Here is a 23917-nt window from a genome sequence, read left to right on the forward strand (position 1 = left end):
CAGATCCATGTCCTTCTAACCGGCGGCCATTGGTCCAAGAGAGCGCGCCGTACAAGGAGCCAAACTACCCCATTGAAAGCTGCAAGTGTCCGTCAAAAGTCAATTTGTAGACGACAACCCGTCTGCTCGAGTTTCTGAGGACATGATTGGTCAATTCCTATGTCAGTCAGAAAGTACAAACAATGTGATTGGATACATTATACATCAGTCAAAACTCTCTTCTCTGATTGGGTCTAAGTCTCCACAAGGGGGCGCACGGTTTTTTGCCGCCGGGGTTGTGCTTTCTCGAGTGGGCGGACCATAGCGGTGACAGCGACGCTCGGAGTCTCCCGACAAAGTGTCAAAAAGCAAACAACTAAAGGTGAGTTGAGCTGAAATGTGAGTGTTATGTTGCGTCTTTATTGTGTGGACATCGGCGAGGTTGGCGGCACGCCGAAAGTTTGCTCGGAGTCAACGTAGCAGTGGAAGGACGGTGATTTTTGGATGAGCATGCATCATGCACGGTGTGTTAATGGTGCCTTCAGGTGCGCCTCGGAAATCCCCACTTTCTGTTGGCGCAGTTGGAATGTCCGCGCCCTTGCTGTTGATGACTCGCCGTGCACGCTGGTGTTTTCTGCCCGCACTTTCTGTCAACGAAAATTCGACACTGCATAGTCTGCGTGTTTCAGTCTGCAGTGAATAAACGCCAGGTTGAAGATCTCATGTGTCAGCGACGCTGCAAGTTACGCAAGCGAGCCTGTTGGTGTCAAGTCTGCAGCAATGGGACCATTCATTTTGCACGCTGCCGTAGTGCCTTTTAGCCATCATGGAGCTGGGCGTTGTGTCAGCAGAGGCACACCTGAAGAGGACATGGAACACTTTCTACGTGGTCAGAAGTCATGATGACTTTTCAACTATAGTTTAAAGTTTTCAACTTGCTCTCAGTTACATTTTTCAAACCAATAAATATGACAAGAACACCACCTTATGTTACCATTAGTGGTTTAACAGACCATCCATCTATCCATTTTCTACCGTTTGTCCCTTTTGGGAGGGGGGGGGGGGGGTGCTGCGGCATATCTCAGCTGTATTCGGGCGGTAGGCAGGGTACACCCTAGACCAGTGGTGTCAAACTCAAATACCGAGTGGGCCAAAAATTAAAACTGAATGAAGCCGCGGGCCGAGGTAGGACAAATTAATCCTTTAATAGGGACCCAAACAAGTTTTGCATTGAATATTGACCAAGCAAGGCTTCTATAACTTTATAGTGACGTGCAAAATCGAGTTTTAAATAATAATAATTAAAAAATATCAATGGCATATCAAATAAAATAAAAATACAAATTGAATGCCTCTTTTCGGCGGCGGGTTTGAGTTGGGGCGGGGTTTGGTGGTAGCGGGGGTGTATATTGTAGCGTCCCGGAAGAGTTAGTGATGCAAGGGGTTCTGGGTATTTGTTCGGTTGTGTTTATGTTGTGTTACAGTGCGGATGTTCTCCCGAAATGTGTTTGTCATTCTTGTTTGCTGTGGGTTCACTATGTGCCGTATATTTGTAACAGTGTTAAAGTTGTTTATACGGCCACCCTCAGTGTGACCTGTATGACTTTTGACCAAGTATGCTTTGCATTCACTTCTGTGTGTGTGTGTGTATGAGCCGCATATATTATGTGAGTGGGCCGTGACGCTGTTTGTATGGAGGAAAAGCGGACGTGGCGACATGTAGAGAACGCCAAAGGCAGTGCTTCTACGGCCCGCCCCCAATATTATTGTCCGGGTAGAAATCGAGAGAAATTAGGGAGGGGCACTGAACTTCGGGAGTCTCCCGGAAAAATCGGGAGGGTTGACGAGTATGAGTATTAGTGGTGAATGCGGTGTTACAGCGGCGGGCCAGCTCTAATGTTAATTTGATATTGCCTCAGGGGCCAAATGAAATTACATGGCGTGCCAAATTTGGCTCGGGGGCCAGAGTTTGACACCAATGCCCTAGACTACACCCTAAGATCCATATGCAGGGTCTTACAGGGTCACAAAGTTTTTAAGGTTGCAGAATTTGCTAACCAGAGCAAAGCATTTTTGGTTGAAAAAAAGACATGAAGTAAAATACAGCACTATGTCATCAGTTTCTGATTAATTAAATTGTATAACAGTGCAAATTATTGCTAATGTGTAGTGGTCTTTCTTGAACTATTTGGAAAAAAAGATATAAAAAAAACTAAAAACTTGTTGAAAAATAAACAAGTGATTCAATTATAAATAAAGATTTCTACACATAGAAGTAATCATCAACTTAAAGTGCCCTCTTTGGGGATTGTAATAGAGATCCATCTGGATTCATGAACTAAATTCTAAACCATTTATTCACAAAAAAGATATCTTTAACATCAATATTTATGGAACATCCATCCATTTTCTACCGCTTATTCCCTTTTGGGGTCGCAGGGGGCGCTGGCGCCTATCTCAGCTACAATCGGGCAGAAGGCGGTATACATCCTGGACAAGTCGCCACCTCATCGCAGGGCCAACACAAATAGACAGACAACATTCACACTCACATTCACACACTAGGGCCAATTTAGTGTTGCCAATCAACCTATCCCCAGGTGCACGTCTTTGGAAGTGGGAGGAAGCCGGAGTAACCGGAGGGAACCCACGCATTCACGGGGAGAACATGCAAACTCCACACAGAACGACCCCGAGCCTGGGATTGAACCCTGGACTGCAGGACCTTCGTATTGTGAGGCAGACACACTAACCCCTCTGCCACCGTGAAGTAATTTTGATACTTTTCTAAATGAAGGAGACCACAAAATATGGCTTTATTGGTTTTATTTGAACAAAAAACCTTACAGTACATTAAACGTATGTTTTTTTTTATTGCAATTTTGTCCTTAAATAAAATAGTGAACATACAAGACAACTTGTCTTTTAGTAGTAAGTAAACAAAGGCTCCTAATTTAGCTGCTGACATATGCAGTAACATATTGTGTCATTTATCATTCTATTATTTTGTCAAAATTATTAAGGACTAGTGGTAGAAAATGAACTATTAATCTACTTGTTCATTTCCTGTTAGTATCTGGTTATTTTCCTCTTTTCATGTTCTATCTACACTTCTGTTAAAATGTAATAATTACTTGTTCTTCTGTTGTTTGATACTTTACATTAGTTTTGAATGATACCACACATTTTGGTATAAATCCGATACCAAATCGTTACTGGATCATACAGTGGTCATATTCAAATTCCTCATGTGTCCAGAGACATATTTCCTGAGTTTATAAACATAATATAGATTTAAAAATACTGAACGAATATGTTGTGATGCCAGAAAATATCAACGTAATTATAGTAGTATCGACTAGCTACGCTACTGTATATTGTATCATTACTGTGGATGTTCGGTGTAGCTCCACCAATAGCATTTGTTTACATTTTGGCGCCAGTTAGCTACGGTGTGTAGTGAAGCATGTTTAGCTATTCCTCGTCCTGCAGGGATGATACTTGTGAGAAACTTACTTTATTTGTCGCCATGGAGGTGAGGATTAGTGATTTAGTAGTAGCTAAAACACTGCCGTCTGGGGCTGGACTTTAGCGGCTCACTAGCTAGCTATGTCTTAAAGCACCTCTTCCTGAGGGCATTGCAGTGTTTTAGCTTCACCTTTATTGTCAGTTTTCAAGCCAAAATGCGTCTGTTCTCCCTTTTCTGTCTACACACTGTCTCTGCTTGTAAGTACTCTGTGGTTGTGCATTGCGGAATATGCTCGTCAACCAGCAATGTCACGACGTAACGACGACATGTGTGAGAGGGGGTACTTTTCAGAGGCGCTATAGTACCGAATATGATTAATTAGTATCGCTGTACTATAATAATATCGGTATACCGTACAACCCTACTGCACATACACAAAAATATTCAACTAACAATTTACAGTTATGTCTTAGGTCTGGGCGATATATAATTTGAATCGATAAATTCCAGTTTATTTCAGTTTTTTTTTAGGCAGCCCGGTGTAAGAGGGGTTAGTGCGTCTGCCTCACAATACGAAGGTCCTGAGTTCAATCCTGGGCTCAGGATCTTTCTGGGTGGAGTTTGCATGTTCTCCCCGTGACTGTGTGGGTTCCCTCCGGGTTCTCCGGCTTCCTCCCACCTCCAAAGACATGCACCTGGGGATAGGTTGATTGGCAACACTAAATTGGCCCTAGTGTGTGAATGTGAGTGTGAATGTTGTCTGTCTATTTGTGTTGGCCCTGCGATGAGGTGGCGACTTGTCCAGGGTGTACGCCCCCTTCCGCCCAATTGTAGCTGAGAAAGCCCCCCCCACCCCCCTGTGACCCTGAAGGGAATAAGTGGTGAAGAATGGATGGATGGACGTTCAAGTTTTGTGTTGCAGATGATTAAAAAAATATATATATATGTATATATTTTTTTCTCTTCTTGGTTCTTCGTGCTTTTTGGCCCCCAGGAGTTGCCGGAGCTTCCACCCTCCTCCTTAGATTTACACGCCCAGTAAAACATGGCCAATGCAAACGCGAACAAAAGCAATACGTTTTTTCCAAAGAAAAGAAAAGTGTTGTCTGTGGTTTAGATTTGTGTCAACAGGCGTGGAAAACATGACTGCACTCTTTTGAATGATTTAATTATTTCTTTAAAACGTAGGGAAAAAAATCTGATTTTAAATATTTGGTGAATAAAATTAGACATTTTACTGTTTTGTTATGATAGAACATACATTCACTGATAGCCAATGTTCTCAATCATTATCATTAGCTGACACATAATGCTTACAAAACTTTAGAATGTTAGCACCCTCTAGGCATCAGCGGAAAGGTACTAAGCAGTTTTTTTAGTACTTTCTGCAAAAATGCAAAATTCTATTCAAACATTCCTTATATGACAGTAACTTGTTAAGGGCTAACAGGAAAAAAACTCTGATTGCTGAGTGGGAATTCCGAAGTGAGGCCAATCGTCCTCATGTCATTATGTGCCTGACGCGACGTAATATTGTGTACAGTATGTCCACAGACCCAAAATGAACAAGAGTTCTTGTTATGAGTGATGGTCCCGTTATAAACTATCATATTTTACATCTGACAGTTCTGGGTCACACGATACACATCAACAATCCAGCACTGTCCCTAGTTGAACTTTGTGTTCCCTCAAATAGTTCACTGACACAGAAACAAACAACATTGTATTGTCTGGTTCTTGCCATTCTTGAAAAAAGGAAGTTAGTACTCTGAAGTCATGCAGAAAGTAATTACAAACACATAACACAACTTTGATTGTCAAAGGGTTCATCAATCCATCCACAGTAGCCACACTTGCTCCACTTGTGTGGGAAGGCATGGATGATACATGTGATGTAAGTAACCTCCTCCTTTTCAAGACTGATACTGATAACTTAAATCTACATTTAAGAAAATTATGTTTGTGCACAATTTTCTTTGTGGCCGGCTGTCCAGCGTCCTTAGCATTTGGCGTCTTCTAAGGCTTACAAAACAATATCGTAGGGAGGCTAGCGTTTTAGGTGTCTGTTATTGGTTGATGTGTTGAAGTGTGATATATATTTTTTTTAATTCCGAGTAAAATGCTTGCAGAACATTTGGGGTAACATAATGCATTGTTTAATCAGTATAACAAATAATAAAATACAAAAATCTGGATCGCATTGGGTGCACGGAAATTTAAATACATAAATATAGTTTGTGCATGGCCACTGCGATAAAACGCACGTGAGAGCTGTGTGTGTGTGTGTGTTGTAATGAGTGTTGAGTTGTTCCTTTTTTTTTTTCAATGCATGCATGTTCAAAATTTTGATTTCAATATTAGTGATGTGCATTTATTCCAAAAATAAAACAATGAATGTGATAGTAAGCAAAGAAAAATTGCAGATTACTTGAACTATTTTCCCTAAAACACACATTGAGGCTATAAAGTGTGTTTTATCCGATTACTCGATGAATCGAACAAACTAATCGACAGAGTAATCCATTACTAAAATGATCGATAACTGCGGCCTTGGTAATGCTACTTAAAAGTGGAGGTTTGACTCTGTCAGTCTAAGAGATGGACTGTATCATAATTTTTATTAAAACAAGTTTTCAAACATGCTTTGTGGTTTTGAACATACATCATTCATTAGTCTAATATGAAAGTCATTCACTTAGTGGTTCCAGTCAGTGCATTGATTTTAGATGAGGTTACTGATGGGAGTCTCCTGATTTAACATGAATTATTTATTAAGATTATATATTACACCCGAATTTACGATCCGAAGTTAACAATACTCGAAAATGCTAACGGCTTCAATACTCGAAAATGCTAACTGCTTTTTATTTTTTTATAATTTATTTTACGATGGGAATTTACTAAAAATAAAAGGACAATGGACTTATTTGACCTCTTTTAATGACACGTTTATTGTGCTCATGTTTGCTGCGTGGTATATGTTTGCTCTTGAAAACCCACAAGATTATCTACGCTGGTGTCGCTTGTTTATGAATAATGTCCCATTGTTGCACTTCTTCTTTGTGGAACCAACTGCTAAATTATATGACGTGGTTATTTATCAATCATAAGTGAACTGTACCAAACTAAACTGGTGGAAATTTAGAAAAATGAACACAATGCTACGTCGTCAGTGTGTGAAGTAGCAGTTCAATGCCATAAAAATAGGCCTTTTTCTACCTAAAGTACGTCATCAGTGTGTGAAGTAGCAGTTCAATGCCATAAAAATAGGCCTTTTTCTACCTAAAGTTTAGGAACTTTATGTTCCTGTAACTAAAGGTTCCTGTAGAAGTCTGTGGTTTTGGTTTCCATCGTGTTTCACTGTTCAGGGTATTTTATACTAATCAGGCTGATGGAGTATGGATAGTATATTTATTATATAGTATATACTAGGGCTGTGAATCTTTGGGTGTCCCACGATTCGATTCACTATCAATTCTTGGGGTCACGATTCGATATTATATAGATTTTTTCGATTCGATTCCCGATTCAAAAACGATATTTTTCCGATTCAAAACGATTCTGTATTCATTCAATACATAGGATTTCAGCAGGATCTACCCCAGTCTGCTGACATGGTAGATTTAAAAAAAAATTTTTTTTATAATTGTAAAGGACAATGTTTTATCAACTGATTGCAATAATGTAAATTTGTTTTAACTATTAAGCGAACCAAAAATATGACTTATTTTATCTTTGTGACAACATTGGACACAGTGTGTTGTCAAGCTTATGAGATGCGATACAAGTGTAAGCCACTGTGACACTATTGTTCTTTTTTTTTTAATTTTTATAAATGTCTAATGATAATGTCAGTGAGGGATTTTTAATCACTGCTCTGCTGAAATTCTAACTAATATTGATACTGTTGTTGATAATATTAATTTTTGTTTCACTACTTTTGGCTTGTTCTGTGTCGTGTTTGTGTTTTTATTGCAGTTCTCAGTGTTGCTGGGTCAGGTTTGGTTTTGGAATTGGATTGCATTGTTATGGTATTGCCATGTATTGTTTTGTTGGATTGATTTAAAAAAAAAAAAAAAAAAAAAAATTCAAAATCGATTAAAAAAAAAAAAAGGATCGATTCTGAATCGCACAACGTATTCGAATCGATTTTTCCAACACCCCCTAGTATATACAGTATATTTGTAGTACATACAGTGTATAGTCTAGTAGGCGTGTCGCTGACTACTTTTACGATATGTAACAAAGTAAGTAGTTAATATTTGATGTGATTTACGTTCGTTTCACTTGTCCTTCATTTCACATTTCTCTTCAAACAACAAGGTTGGAGTCTCAGTGAGTAGCTCGCCTCGCCACTTCAAAGTCCAGCTGAATTATTTATATTCCTCTGTAAATATGTTTTGAAAAAGTCTGTCCACTTCTCGTAGCTTTGTGTATTGCAACAATGTTGGTTAAAATAAATACAAATCATGAAACTGCATAACAGTTTGAAGACTACGGCTAAGTAAAAAGACTGCAAGCGAGTTCCACTGATCAGCGTTCTTCAGCACACAGATGCCCCAAAAAAGTTCCAGCAAGTCGGAGGTTCCTTTCGTTCTTCTTTCTTTCTGTTGTCAACCATTTTGAAATCTAAATGCACAAGAAATAATAAATAAACAAGTTGCATTGCATACTGTAATGGCGGCCGTTGTGTTCAAATATAACGTTTTTGTGTTTTACAATTACCGTATTTTCCAGACCTTAGGGCGCACAGGATTATAAGGCACACTGCCAATGAATGGTCTATTTTTTAAAATCTTTTTTCATATATTTGGCGCAGCAGATTATAGGGCGCATTAAAGGAGTCATATTATTATTATTTTTTCTAAATGTAGAACACTTTCTTGTGGTCTACATAACATGGAATGGTGGTTCCTTGGTAGTGTTCGACAGCACAGCCGGACCCTCAAAGGTTCTTGGGAAACTTCCCAAAGTCACACCTCGTTACTTGAAACTAAAAATAGTTTCCTTACAACTGAAACTACCCCAGGTAGACTTTTGGTGAAAACACAAGGTGGTACTTTAGTTCCTGCAATAGTTCCTGCTATGGTTCCGCAGATCATGTCCCATTTACCATTTATTTGACATAACCATGACTAGAAATGAACCTGCTTCTGTACTAACCTCTTGACTTGGCGGCTTTTAGACTTAGCATTTTAAACCTGAGCAATATGCTAACAAAATGGAAATGCTAACACCTAAAATGTTTGCAACCTGCGTGGATACATGTTGATAATAAGGGTACATCTCTTGCTTCAATGGACAGTTGCTAAATTGCAGCATCTCAATGTGATATTCAAGAGGCTTGAAGGGGAACTGCACTTGTTTGGAATTTTTGCTTATCGTTCACAATCATTATTTCTAAAAAACAGGACAATGGATGTATTTTTTTATTGCATTCTAACTCGTAAATACAAGTTTGCTTACAACGGAGCTGTTAAGAGGTCCTCTATTGCGCTCATAAAACCTAATAAAAATGAGCCAACATCACTCTCTTTACATTTTGTGACTTCAATATCAAAGTATTAGTGATATTGTTATTATAAACGCTATCGCAGACCAGCTGTTTATAGCGGTACCGTGATCATTAGCGTTTGTGCCAGCATTTACATCATCGAGTGGTAAGGTGCTTCCGCGTTTCCTTTGCTCGTGAAAGTTGATTGTAAATCATGCCTCTCGCCTAGGCCGATAAAACGATATCACTATATATAGCGGTAGACATGTAATCAATATCAACACAAAATGTGTTAAATAAAAAATTCATTTTTGGTCGGAAGATACCGGAAAAAATGAAGCATGGTTGGTTGCATGAAAACAGGCATTAGCAGTCTGTTAACCTTGCAAAACAGGAAGGGTCAGTGAGAACAGGAAGCACAAGCCAAACAGCCAATGAACACTATCAAGTTTTGTTTGATTTGATTTGTTTTGGTTCTCTGTACAAAGTGACGATACATTAAATACGAGTGCTGCTGAGAGCAAAGAAATTGTCGATAAAACAGGAAAAGTCACCTCGACGGTACGGCAATTTTGTGGACTTTTTCAAATGGATTGTAGTCCTTCGCTACGTTCATTTTTTCTGTATTCGGATGTACAGAAACAACAGGTAGGAACCAAAGTGCAGGACTGTGTGACTAAAATAAATAACACTATAATATGTGATACGTATAATTTAATAATTACTGCACATTATAAATTCACTTCCATACTTAAATAAGAATACAAGGCCAAAGTTAATGTTACACAGACAACTTCCTGGCACCAAAGCTGCAAAAAAATGTTTTATGTCTTAGGGGTGTCACGGTACACAAAAAACTTCGGTTCGGTACTTAACTCGGTTTAGAGGTCACGGTTCGGTTCATTTTCGGTACAGTAAGAAAACAACAAAGTATACATTTTTTCGTTATTTATTTACCAAATTTGCAAAATTTTCCACCAAAAACATTTTTCTTAGTGGAATATTTGATGTGAAGTAATTGGAACCTTGGATAGGTCAATAGTTCAAAATGACATTTATTTCGATTCAATAATGTTTTGAGCAATGACAGTTTCAAAGAAAAAAAAAGAAACCGCTTTATTTTATTAGTCCACATTTCTACTTTTTCTAAATTACATTTTGCCATTAAGCTTTTTTATTTCACTTTTATGTTTTTTTTTATTTTAATAGTATTTTTAGAATGTGCTGTGGGCACACCTGCCATAGGTAATAAAAAATAAAATCTGATAAATCTATGGGTAAAAAGCAGAGCCTGGTGACGCATGCACATTTATCATAACTCTCTCGCGCTCTCTGTCTCTGCCCCTCCCTCACGAATGCTGCTGCGTGCACAATTTTTGTTTTTAACCCCTTCTTAACCCTGTTTGTACATTGAAAATACACGCAGCCCTAACTCAAAATGCCGGACATTTGAGGCATTTAAGAAACTCCACCCGGACAGCCCCGCAAAAGAGGACATCTGCTGAAAAGAGGAGGTATGGTCAGTCTATCGTAGCCCGGTCGCTGCTAGCATGCCGTGTGTTGTGCCTCGGTGTGCATTGTTTGCACCAGTGTTAATTTTGACCGCAAAATTTGATTTAGTTTTAGTCATAGTCTTTTGACTAAAATGTAATTTAATTTTAGTCATGATTTAGTTATTTAAATTGTTTTAGTTTTAGTCTAGTTTTAGTTGACGAAATATCATAAGATTATAGTTGACGAAAACTACAGTAGATTTAGTCAACTAAAGGGTAATATGTAAACTTTCCCTTCAATTTCTGAAAGTCAAAGCAAAACAGCGGAAAAATCACCGATACAAGTCGTATTTTGATGAAAATCATGTCTCAAATTTAGTATTTCACGAGTTAGCCGTGTAATAAACGGAATAACGTCGAGTGAGTTGTATGTTGTGGAAAATGCTTACCTGCGTGTGGATTTCGGGGTGATTCGACTGTAAATGTCGCTTCAACTTTGTTGTGTTTTTCCCCGTAATCCTCGCGCTGCATTTCTTACACTGCGTCTTGTTATCTTTGACGTCAAATACAAAATTTCCCCATATGTCCTCTCTCCTCTTCCTCCCCGGCGTTGACATGTTGTCTTCTGCAGCGCATTCCTGGGTCAGTCTCAAACGCAAACTACGTTTACGTAACTTCCTTACCACGTCGCTCTGATTGGTTCTCTTCCCAACTCCTCCCGCCTCTTCCTAACGAAATTAGTTCTGATTGTATCTCGTCTCTGGCAGACATTTTCGTCTCGTTTTTATTCGTTGACGAATATGTCAATACACCTCGTTATCGTCTTAGTCCACGTAAATAATTTTTTATTTAGTTATTGTCTCGTTTTAGTCAGAAAAAAAAGGTCGTTGACAATAACTATGACGAAAAATTTTCGTCAACAAAATTAACACTGGTTTACACAACGACAAGAGGAAGCGGCACATACCTTTGGAGTTGGCAGAGTTGTTTAGAAGCGACATCGAAGAAGAAGATTTCCTCGGATTTAGCAATTAGGAGTGACATATTGTTTGGTAAACGTATAGCATGTTCTATATGTTATAGTTATTTCAATGACTCTAACCATAATATGTTACTTTAACATACCAGGCACCTTCTCCGTTGGTTATTTATGCATCATTTATGCCTGTTGTTCACTATTCTTTATTTATTTTGAATTGCCTTTCAGATGAAAAAAGTTCAAAAATAGACCATTCATCGGCAGTGCGCCATATACTGTCATCCGGTGCGCACTATGGTCTGGAAAATACGGTAGAAATAGCTAGCTGGCAAGGTAACAAGCTAACTATCTCACCAAGTTGAGCCTGCATCCTCCAGATGTCCGACATCATGCCTCCGCTTTAAATCTTCCCGTATCACAGATGCACTGCCATTAAAAACAAGTCTGCTTTGCAAAATGAGCAAGGTATTCATGCCGTTAATAAATTTGGAGTGAAATGTTCCCACACTTACCATGGTTTGGCCTGCTATGTTGCAAGTGGCCGTGTAGACTGACTCGTTTCTGTCTGGAACAGGGGTCGGCAACCTTTACCACTCAGAGCCATTTCAACCCGCTTCACAAAATGAGGAAGACAATGGGAGCCGCAACTATTCTCGCCAATATCTGCTGGTGGTCACCCAGATGACAAGAATAAGGGCATGCTATGAAGCCATTGCCTTAAACACCTTCTACAACATGTACAAACTGCTTGCCAGTCCAGCAACATGTTGTGAGAGGCTTCCGCAGATGCACGCACACGACTGGAAGGCATACTGGGTGACACAGAGTACACTGACGGTTGTGATATAAACAACTTTAACACTCTTACTAATGTGCGCCACATTGTGAACCCACACAAAAGAAGAATGACAAACACATTTTGGGAGAAAATCCTCACAGTAACACAACATAAACGCAACACAACAAATACCCAGAATCCTTTGCATCCATGACACAACCTGACTATGTTATACACCCCGCGAGCACCAAACCCCACCCACCTCAACCACGCAGGGAGGGCGTGGTTTTTTTTTGTCATGGATGCAAAGGATTCTGGGTATTTGTTGTGTTGCATTTATGTTGTGTTACTGTGAGGATTTTTTCCCGAAATGTGTTTGTCATTCTTCTTTTGTGTGGGTTCACAATGTGGCGCATATTAGTAGGAGTGTTAAAGTTGTTTATATCACAACCGTCAGTGTACTCTGTGTCACCCAGTATGCTTTGCAATCTCATACATGTGCCAATAGAAGCAGTGAAATGCATGTGTCCGGTCGGCACGCAAATAGCATTCCGTGAATGGCGGGTGTGATGATGTTCAAGAGGATGCAAATAGCATTCCGTGAATGGCGGGCGCGATGACGTTCAAGAGGACGTTAAGAGTAATATCATCACGGCACACCCTTAATATTGTAGTCCGAGTGAAAATTGGAGAACGTTGACTCTGGGTGATGTCCGGGAGAGGCATTGAATTCCGTAATCTCCCCGCAACAATCTGGGGGGTCGGCGATTGTGCAGCTGAGCCGCATCAGAGTTGCCAAAGAGCCGCATGCGGCTCCGGAGCCACGGGTTGCCGACCCCTGGTCTGGAAGAACACAACTGCTGACAATTGTCGACAAATGACACATTTTGTCGTCGACAATGTCGTCAAATTGTTGCACCACTACTTGTTAAGCAGGCCATAAGTTTTGTTGTAGCACAACTATTGTCATGTAAACGAGGCTTTCACTTCAAAAGGGCAGCACTGACAAAGGACTTATTTGTTCACTTCATTTTCATATAAGCTTTAAAAAAAAAGACAAATACAAATCAAAACAAATATCCTTAACTTCCAGGTAAAATACACATTTTCTTCTTTGAAAAATGTGTTGTTTTTTTTTAAAACCCATCCTGAAACGTGTGTCTGCATATGCTGCAGTGTGTGTTTATATTTGTAAACACTCGAGTGTGTATCGAGGCTTGGACTCTGAGATTGCGTGACAACTGCGGATTGAATGAATGAAATGATGGAGGGATGGATGTTGCGGAGGAGTGGGATGGTGCAGGGTGAGCCGCTCCCTGTAATCCTGCTCACAACAGCAGCAGCTGGAACAGAATGTCAGCAAACAGGCTTTGCCGCTGCCATGAACCCTGCTGGGAATTACAGATGAATTAGGGGTCACTTGGCATTCAGGTGCATGAGGGGTGGTTGGAGGGACACGCTTTAGTGATGTAAGGTTGCATTGTTCTTAACTGTCTTTAGGCAATAAACTTACATCTAGGGCTGGGTGATATGGCCTTTTTTTTTTTAAAATATCTCGATATTTTAAGCCCATATCGCGGTATACGGTAGATATATTGCTCGATATGTTGCCTTACCCTTGAATGAACACTTGATACATATACTCACAGCAGTACGATGATTATGTGTTTACATTAAAACATTCTTCTTCATACTGCACTAATATATGCCCATTTTAAACTTTCATGCAGAGAAGGAAATCACAACTAAGTCATTGACCAAAACTGTATTTATTAAACAGTTATTAGCAGGTGACTTTTCAAATGATGCTACATATTAGTCCTTTTGGTAGCAACGCTTGTGCTCCACACTTGACAAATTAAAGATGTTTATTCGACATATTCCTGCTTGGAGCCAAACCACCGTCAGACGATGGACCCCCTGCTGTTTTTTTGGGAATTAATTCTTCCTTCATTAGCACCTTCTTTGTCTCGTATTACCACTCGCACGGCTCTGCTACCATGACAGCTAACGTTACCCCTGCTGCTACCTCTCTGCTCCGCGAGGGCGTATACATATGTGACATATGATGTGACGTGTGTTAGAAGGTGCGCTTGTCTGTGAGAAGGATACACAAGAAGGAGTGGGAAGAACTTGAAGCGTAATGCCAGCAGCTAAAAGCAACTGCGTGAGAACAGATACTCGAATATCACACTATAGCGTATTTCCTTGAATTGCCGCCAGGGCGCTAATTCATTTAAAATCTCTTCTCACTCCTGCGCTTACCAAAGGCATGCGGTAAAAGTAAGCATGCGCTAATTATTTTAAAACCTCTTCTCACTCCGGCACTTACCAAAGGTATGCAGTAAACATTTGAGTGTGATGTAAGCTTGGACCTTAAATCCTACTGAATAGCTCTTAATCTTCTTCTCTTTACGCGATTTCAAATTACCGGTATTGAAATCGGCCTCCTCCATTTTGAAAATGATGACAGGGGAAGTGTCACTCGTGACGTCACGAGTTTGACCAGGCAGTAATACTAAGCATGCGCTAATTATTCTGGGAAGCGAGTTTGACCCGGCAGTAATTCAGGTGCGGCAATTCAAGGAAATACGGTAGTCATTTTCTATATCGCACGGTTACAGACCCACGATATATCGCATATAGCGCCTTACTTCCATCCAGATAGGGCTGCACGATTATGGCCAAAATATTACAGCATGAAGGGGATTCACATGCCACCTTTCGTTATTGTTTATCTGACACGTGAAAAGTGTCAAATTGGGTTGTGGTGCTTTCCATCATTTTCAGCAGACTGCATTGCAAAATGATTAACCCACCCCTCCTGTGTTCATGCGAGATCCACAACAAGACTGGGGCCATATATATCCCTTCCTTACTAAATTCATGATTATTTTCATCAATATAGAAATCACAATTATTCAATATGTTAGGTAAATCATTGTTTTTCTCACGAGTCGGCAATCTATTTGGAATTTAATTGGGTCCTAAAAAGGTTATAAATAAATGTTATCCATGTATTCATTTTTGTCTATAATTTGTATTAACATTTCATTGTTTTCATCATAACAAGAGGCCTTCAGCTCTAAATATCCATTTTTGATGGTTCATAAAAAAAAACAACCACATTCCGCGTCACGAGTTGAACACATCCCCGCTCGACCGAACCATATATTTGATCAATTGAAGTGTGAAACATATTGAGTCCTTCATTGCACGTATACATATCCACATTCCTTGGATTCATATACATGCGCACATGCAGGGGGTGCATGTATTCCACAGAAAAACAAATCTTGCCAAAAACACTGGCAACAAAATGTTGGCTCTCGACGAAAAATATTTATACTCAATGTAAGGTTGGGCGATATAGACGAAAAAGTACATCTTGTACATTTTTACCTAAATTCAATATTCGATATAAATCTCAATATATTTTTCTGTGAAAGTATACAAATATACATATTCATTTTTGAGCGAGATTCATTGAAATTGAAGTGAATGACAACTGTACTATCACCCAGTTAGTCAAGATGGGTATTAACAGCACAGAAAAGAAACTGTTTAAGAAGCACAGAATTATATAACATATGTAAAATAAATAACATAGCTGTGCACGTAATACAAAATGTATCAAACTCAGATTTAAAAAAATACATTTGTAGGCAGGCACTCATTAATTCCCAGTTGACAACGTAATGGACTGTCACACAAGTACGATTCTGGTCAGTCAAAAATTGATTTCAAGTAATATTTTGAGATTGACATATCGTATCTCTGCGATGAGGTGGCGACTTGTCCAGGGTGTACCCCGCCTTCCGCCCGATTGTAGCTGAGATAGGCGCCAGCGCCCCCCGCGACCCCGAAAGGGAATAAGCGGTAGAAAATGGATGGATGGATGGATCTCTGCATAGTCTACTAGAATACCCTTATTTGCATTACCATATTTTTCTGTGCGACTTATACTCAGGAGCAATTTATGTGTGAAATTAACACATTACCATAAAATATCAAGTATTTAGCTCATTCACGTACGAGACTAGATGTATAAGATTTCATCGGATTTAGCAATTAGGAGTGACCGATTGTTTGGTAAACGTATAGCATGTTCTATATGTTATAGTTATTTGAATGACTCTTACCATAATATGTTACGTTAACATACCAGGCAGTTGGTTATTTATGCGTCATATAACATACTTATTCAGCCTGTTGTTCACTATTCTTTATTTATTTTAAATTGCCTTTCAAATGTTTATTCTTGGTGTTGGGTTATATCGAAAAAAAAATTTCCCCAAAAATGTGACTTATAGTCCAGTGCTACTTATATGTTTTTTTCCCTCTTGATTATGCATTGTTGGCAGGTGCGACTTATACTCCGGAGCGACTTATACTCCAAAAAATACGGTATATATATCAAAATCAAGTACCTTCTGTACTGTTTACTTGTTAAAATACCCTTTACAAAGCTAAAATATACCAAAACAATCACTTTGCTGCCGCTGTCAAAAACTGATTTAAAGTAATATTTTAATACTGACACATTTCATCTCTGCATATTTTACTAGAATACCCTTTTGAGCATTACATATATCACAATCAAGTACTTACTGTAAATAGTGAGATATTAATAAAAAGCCATATCCATCTATTTACTACCGCTTGTCCCTTTTGGGGTCCCAGGGGGTGCTGTAAGCCTATCTCAGCTGCACATGGGAGGAAGGCGGCGTACACCCTGAACAAGTCGCTCCTTCATTGTAGTGTCAACACAGATAGACAGAAAACATTCACACTTAATATCACACACTAGGGCCAATTTAAAGCCATATCGCTCAGCCCTAATATCGATATTACGATATTCTCTTAATTCATATCTTGTTTAAAAATATATCAATATATCTTGTAAACTTGATATATCGCCCAGCCTTACTTTGGAGCATTTAAATCTGATCTGTGTTCCCCTTACACATCTGTTGAATTGTACAAAATCTTTATGACTTCTCCTTTCCCCCTGCCTTGTTCCACATTTCAGAACCATATGTATTACCTTTTTTTTTGTAACCTACTTAAATAATCCATATTTGGATGTTTGTCCATCGATTCATAATCATCTGCATCCTCTTAGAATCCGTCATTTCCTCAACAACTAAATCACAATGAGCCCTAGATATTTGACCAGCCTCCTATGTGATTGCTACCAGTTTGTTTTGGAATGAATGTGACCTCTGTGTGTTTGTGCTGCTATGCATTCCGCTGCGATGTGTAAAGCCTGGCTCTGCAACAATCGTTCCCAAAGAGATACTGTGTGTAAATGTGTGTGTGTGTGTGTGTGTGTGCGCGTGCGTGCGCGTGCTTGCGCGTGGTGCTAACACTATTGTAGACTTACAGAGAATTCATTCATTCCTGTGTCCGCTTTCAATGGGGAGGGAGGAGACCATCAGGGAGGACATGGTGAATGTTGACAGGTGTGAAAGAATGTATCAAGTTGTAGCATCACGAAACTGAGTGTCTTGGAATTTGGGGAAGTCTCACATAAAGAATACTTTTTGAACATGAACAAGCCAAAGGAGGCCTGCAAAAAATGTGGTTTTGATTCACACACCCATGCAATCTAATTTCTAGATGACAACATTTTAAATGTATTATACTTGACAAGCTGCATCACAACCAAACACTGACATTTTTACTCAAGGACCCTCGCTGCACTGTTGTTGGCATGACGACCGACACTTCCCCCACCCTCTGATGGCCGACGCCACCAGCAAGACTTTCTGGCTATCGTTATTTAGCTTGTGGGAGGAACGATCGCATTAATCATTGACTTATACTGCTTGAAGTTACCGTCTTGCGAACCAGCGTTCCACCTCTTATGACATGATGGATTGTTATCAGTCTTTGTATTCATCTCTTTCAAAAAAGTCCCCATCAACTGTCCTTGCCGGACCTCCAATTAAAAAATGGCAAAATAAGCTTTGGAAGTATTTTTTAAAGCAGAATGAAACAATGAGGCGACCAATAGTAATAATGGTAATAATAATAATAATAATAATAGTCATCTTTTTAACACATGACCAAAGGACCCGACTATATTTTGCGTGTTTGGGATTTTTGTCCCACAGAATCACAATTTTGAGCAAGATAATCAAAATAATGATTCCTGAGCGTGGCCACCGCTGCTGCTCACTGCTCCCCTCGCCTCCCAGGGGGAGGAACAAGGGGACGGGTCAAATGCAGAGGGTAATTTCACCACACTTCGTCACACACACACACACACACACACACACACACACACACACACACACACACACACACACACACACACACACACCACACACACACACTCTATCAGTGGTACTTTTAACTTTAGAGTTGTCTTTATATAAAACACATTAGACATAGATTTGAATAAAAAAGTTTTTGCCTGTGTTATAGGAAACTTTTTGAAGATAGATGCAGTTTACATTATTAAACTGCATCATATGGCACACAATTCATTATGTATGTCTACTATATAGAGTTGATGAGCCTCACTGTTAAAATATGGATGTTCTGTAGCACTTAGTTTTTCGTTTTTTTTCATTTTTAGAATAAGGAAAATCACTATAGATACTGTATTATATTATGCACATGTTTTTAAATGAATAATGTGCAACACATTGGCTTTTAATCTGTGTATTTCATTTTGCATTTCGGTTTTTCTTACTTTATTCCTTTTTTCCCCCTTCTGCGCTGTTATTATTGTCCTGTTTGCAGTGTTGCTACTGTAACGTTGATTTCAAATTGTTCAATCAATAAAGTTCTGTATGATCTATTGCTCTCCTTTTACAGGATGCACGTATCATTAATATGTCATTTTATCTGTTAGTGCTTTGTTATATTTGGAATATGAGATATGTTCTCATATTTTAGAAGTGGGATATTTGATATGTTGGTGTCTGTCAGATCAGACTAGTTTATTGACTTCACCTTAAGAAGAGAAGAATGATAACGGGGTGAGAATTAAAGTCACACTTTGTGTCGTGTGTGTGTGTGTGTGTGTGTGTGTGTGTGTGTGTTAGGGGTGTAACGGTACGTGTATTTGTATTGAACCGTTTCGGTACGGGGGTTTCGGTTCGGCACGCGGGCGTACCAAATGAGATTGTAAGTCTTCACAAGCTGCTCCGCTTTCTGCCTCTGTCTCAGCAGCAAGCATTGTCCCGCCCACACAACCATCTGATTGGTTACATACACAGCCAATCAGTAATGCGTATTCAGAGCGATGTAACAGCCAATCAGCAGTGCGTATTCAGAGCGATGTAACGGCCAATCAGCAGTGCGTATTCAGAGCGATGTAGTCAATGCTTTAGCGTCGAGCAGATATTCGTTTAGCAGGGGAGCAGCGGACAGGGTACTAACCCCAAATTATAAAAAACACTTTCTAGTCACAACTATTACAAACATCACTATGAGCCCGTTGACCTTCTAGAAACTTAAACTGCCGCTCATCTAGCTCACAGTATAGGCTTGAGGTGAAGGCTAATTAGCTTTTAGTGTAACGTTAGCTCATTTTGCTGTGTGTGTGTGAGTTTGTGCGCGTGTGTGTGAGTTTGTGCGCATGTGTGCTTGTGCGTGTGTGTGTGTGCGTGTGTTAGGGGCAGCAAAGCCCTGTCTGTTTGTTATTTCATTGGACTCCATTGTGTTTAGGGATGAATAGTCTCTCCTATTACTATTGTACTATTTTTTCAGCAATAGTTACATTAATCATTCGTAATGTAGCAGCCTAGTTTTGAATGGCAGGGTCCCTGCTATCACATGTTTACAAAAATATAACATTTACATAATAAAAGTCAACCACAGGATCCCAAATGCTGTAATAAATTAAGCATGATGAGTTGACTTGAAACTGTTCAATGTTGCACTTTTTATATGTAAAAGAAAGTTTTTTTCATTTTATTTAATCAAAGCAACTACTTGAGGCAGTTTAATGTGGGCAGAATTATTATAGTGTTCCCAATGTTAAAAGGATAAAGCCATTGTTTACGAATTTGGTAAACAAATAACCAAACAATTTATATTTTGTTGTTTTCTTAATGTACCGAAAATGAACCAAACCGGGACCTCTAAACCGAGGTACATTCCTAACCGAAATTTTTGTGTACCGTTACACCCCTAGTGTGTGTGTGTAAAAGTGTAAATATTGTTGGAGTGCAACAGGGTAGTTGCAATATCTGAAGATTTTTCACACGGAACCTTTTTATTTAATTAATTAATGCATGTTTAGCGATAGATGGTTCACATGGCTGAAAACTGTATCACAATATAAGTTTTTTATTTTGGTTGATACCGATAAATATTCTATTGTTTAGGACCTCTATGGAAAATATGGACCCTGAGAAAAATATATTAAAGGTCAACATTTTTATTTCAAAGGTAACCTTCCTCTGAATATGATCCCCTCAGCTATCAAGGGAGAAAGGAAATGTCAACACAACCATGGGAAAGTCCTAAACAAGCAATGTGAACCAAATTCTAAAATCACTCTTAACATTTAACAATAACCACTTTAGATAAAGGTGTAGAAATACGGAAGGTGTAAGAATTGGTTAATAAAGTTGAACAAAACTGAAAAGTGTGTGAATGTAAACAGATAAATGTTTTGCGGGTTTCTTGCCAGGAAGTTTTGTGGTCTGTGTAACATTTAATTTGGTATTTTATTCCTATTTAAGTATGGAAATTGCTTTATGTTATGCAGTGCTTTTTAATTAAATATCATTGGACCAAATATAACATTTCTTATATTCTTTTATTAATTTTATTTATACAGTTCTGCACTTGAGTTCCTACCCGTTGTTGTTGTTACTTACATTCGGAGAGGGGGAGCGCACATGGATTCAAAAGGAAAGATGAGGGCGGCAAAAGACTACCGTCCGTTTGGAAAAAAGACAAAAAATTGCCATATTGCCGAGCTGACTTTTCCTGTTTTATCAACAATTTCTTTGCTCTCTGCAGCAGTCATTTTTATTTTCTCTGCACAGAGTGAGAAGAGAAAATAAAAATCAACAGCGAGACGGTGCAAAATACTTGATCGTCGATTCTGTTCCACGATTGGCTGTTTAACGTCTCCCTCCCATTTTTCACTGACCCTTTCTATTTTGCTAGCTTTCCGAAACGCGAATGCCTTTGTTCATGCAACCAACCATGCGTCATTCTTTCTGGTTTCTTCCGACCCAAAAACATATACTTATGGGACGTTTTATCAAACAGATTTTATATTGATGTTGATTACACGTCTGTCACGATATGTAACAATATTGTTTTTTCAGCCCATCACTTTTTTTAGCTGTCATTTCCCTTAGTAAAAAATCATGTAGATCCAATAAATCTGTTCCAAACAACCAACAATATCAATAATTAATAATGTTGCCTATGTGGCGAAAATTGTGTTGAATTGGGAATCTATTCTGAATTGAATCATTAACCCAAGAATCGGATTCGAATTAAGTTTTTGTAAGATATTCATCCTGATAATGAGCTTTAACGTGTATGTGGCTAAATGCTAGGGCTGCAACTAACGAGTATTTTGATAGTCGATTAGTCACCAATTATCTTAACGATTAAGCGACAAGTGCGCGGTTAGCGTTTGTTAAATTGCCTTGTTTTGGTATTGCAAATTGACACTGCTTTAAAACGTACTGGAAATTATGTAGAAAAAGTTTACACGGCTCACTTCGGCTGAAATTATTTAGTTTTTTCACTCTTGTTAGCTTGATAACAAGGTAGAAGCTAACAGTACTTTTGCCAAGGCTGTGTCCACATTCCCTCCAAATGTCTGACATCATGTCTCCGATCCCAGGTGAACTGCCATAAAAACAAGGTCTGCATTGCAAAATGAGCAAGGTATTCATGTTGTTAACAAGGATAGGAAGAAATATCCTCACTCTATACACTATAACGGGTGATGTTTTTGCGAGTGACCCACTTCAGCCTGAAAAAAACGGAGTGATGACGTCACGAATATTGTCGACAATTATAATTCTCTGCTCCAAATTTTATTCAGGACATTTGTCGTTGCAGCCCCAGTCTGTGTTAGCAGCCCCCACCTTCACCCACAGAGATAAAAGATAGATGACTGACAAGGGGGTTCACTCTGCTTTTTTCATTCCACTATAAATAACTAAAAATGTTATGGGCACATTTCAATTTACCTTTCAGGAAATGGATAATGATCCAGATTCCCGATCACCGTCTTGATTCAGGCCCTTTATTTCTTTGGGGTGATACGGCCTGGCAGGTGTCTAACTTTAGACGTCTTTTCCGGTTGGTGTCTGGAACAAATTAATTCGATGTACGCTATTTCTTATGGGAAAAATTGCTTTTGGTGTTCGCCAAACCTTTTCAAACTGCTTACTAACTAAAATAGAGGTAGCAATGTAATTATATTTAGAGAAGTCACTGTTTGACTTTTCAGTGAACCCTCTGTGTGGGTTGTCCCTAAGAGCTTTATTCATTAATTTTGGATTATGTGCTTTTCAAAAGCTTGAACATCACACTCTTCATCCACTGTTACGTAACAAGCTTCCAAAGGTACGAGTGTGTCCTCTCTGACCCTTGAATGCAGTATGAAAATATCATCAGTGGGGCAGATGGTCCATCTTACATTCATACATTGCTGATTTTTTTTAAATTATTTTACAGCAAACCTGCATGGTTTACTAAAGCAGCCAGTCCTGTAATGTCATGCTCATAAACCGGCTTTGGGTATCTACGAACAAAAGTACAGTCACGTCTTTTGGACAAGAATATGCCAATATAAGCTAACATTTGACCCCAAACATACAAACTTACAAATTGATTAAACCCTGACAGGTTTTTGACATGGTTAGATTTGTAAAGATTTTACAATCGTGTTGCATTTGCTGCTGTCATTTAAAGAAACCACTGACTTTGCAGTTAAAATTCTGACCTTTTAACCACTTGAGAACACTGTATGGTGTTCGTATAAAGAAACCCCCATCCCATGCATGCGCAGTTCTCACCCCCACTGCATGTTGGTCAGTGTGTTGCATGGCAGTGTCCTTTACACTTTACAGTTTAAAAGTTAAAAGTAGAGGTGTCCCATTTCAAACCTTTCCCTTCAATAATGATAAACAAATATTGGAGCCTTAAAGGCCTACTAAAATGAGATTTTCTTATTCAAACGGGGATAGCAGGTCCGTTCTATATGTCATACCTGATCATTTCGCGATATCGCCATATTTTTGCTGAAAGGATTTAGTAGAGAACATCGACGATAAAGTTTGCAACTTTTGGTTGCTAACAGAAAAGCCCTGCCCTTACCGGAAGTCGCAGACGATGATGTCACCCGTTGATGGCTCCTCACATTCTCACATTGTTTTTAATGGGAGCCTCCAACAAAAAGAGCTATTCGGACCGAGAAAACCACAATTTCCCCATTAATTTGAGCGAGGATGAAAGATTTGTGTTTAATGATATTGATAGCGACGGACTACAAAAATATAAAACTAAAAATAAAAAGTTTTTAAAGGGGAACATTATCACAATTTCAAAAGGGTTACAAATAATAAAAATCAGTTCCCAGTGGCTTGTTTTATTTTTCAAAGTTTTTTTCAAAATTTTACACCTCCCGGAATATCCCTAAAAAAAGCTTTAAAGTGCCTGACTTTCGCTATCCGTAAATCCACCGTCCATTTCCCTGTGACGTCATACAGGGCTGCCAATACAAACA

At 39.0% G+C, this 23917-nt stretch overlaps 1 protein-coding gene across 5 annotated transcripts in view; it reads left to right on the forward strand.

Annotated features, from left to right (window-relative positions):
• Positions 1 to 244: 244 nt before the first annotated feature.
• LOC133569658 (microtubule-associated protein 4) overlaps positions 245 to 23917 on the forward strand; it is a 237986-nt gene continuing 214313 nt past the window's right edge. For all 5 annotated transcript variants that reach the window (XM_061922162.1, XM_061922163.1, XM_061922166.1 and 2 more), the window contains exon 1: positions 245 to 361. The gene's annotated coding sequence lies outside the window, so the exon portion shown is untranslated. The remainder of the gene's footprint in view (positions 362 to 23917) is intronic.

The sequence above is a fragment of the Nerophis ophidion genome, linkage group LG15 (assembly GCF_033978795.1).
Source record: "Nerophis ophidion isolate RoL-2023_Sa linkage group LG15, RoL_Noph_v1.0, whole genome shotgun sequence".
Taxonomy (NCBI): Eukaryota; Metazoa; Chordata; class Actinopteri; order Syngnathiformes; family Syngnathidae; genus Nerophis; species Nerophis ophidion.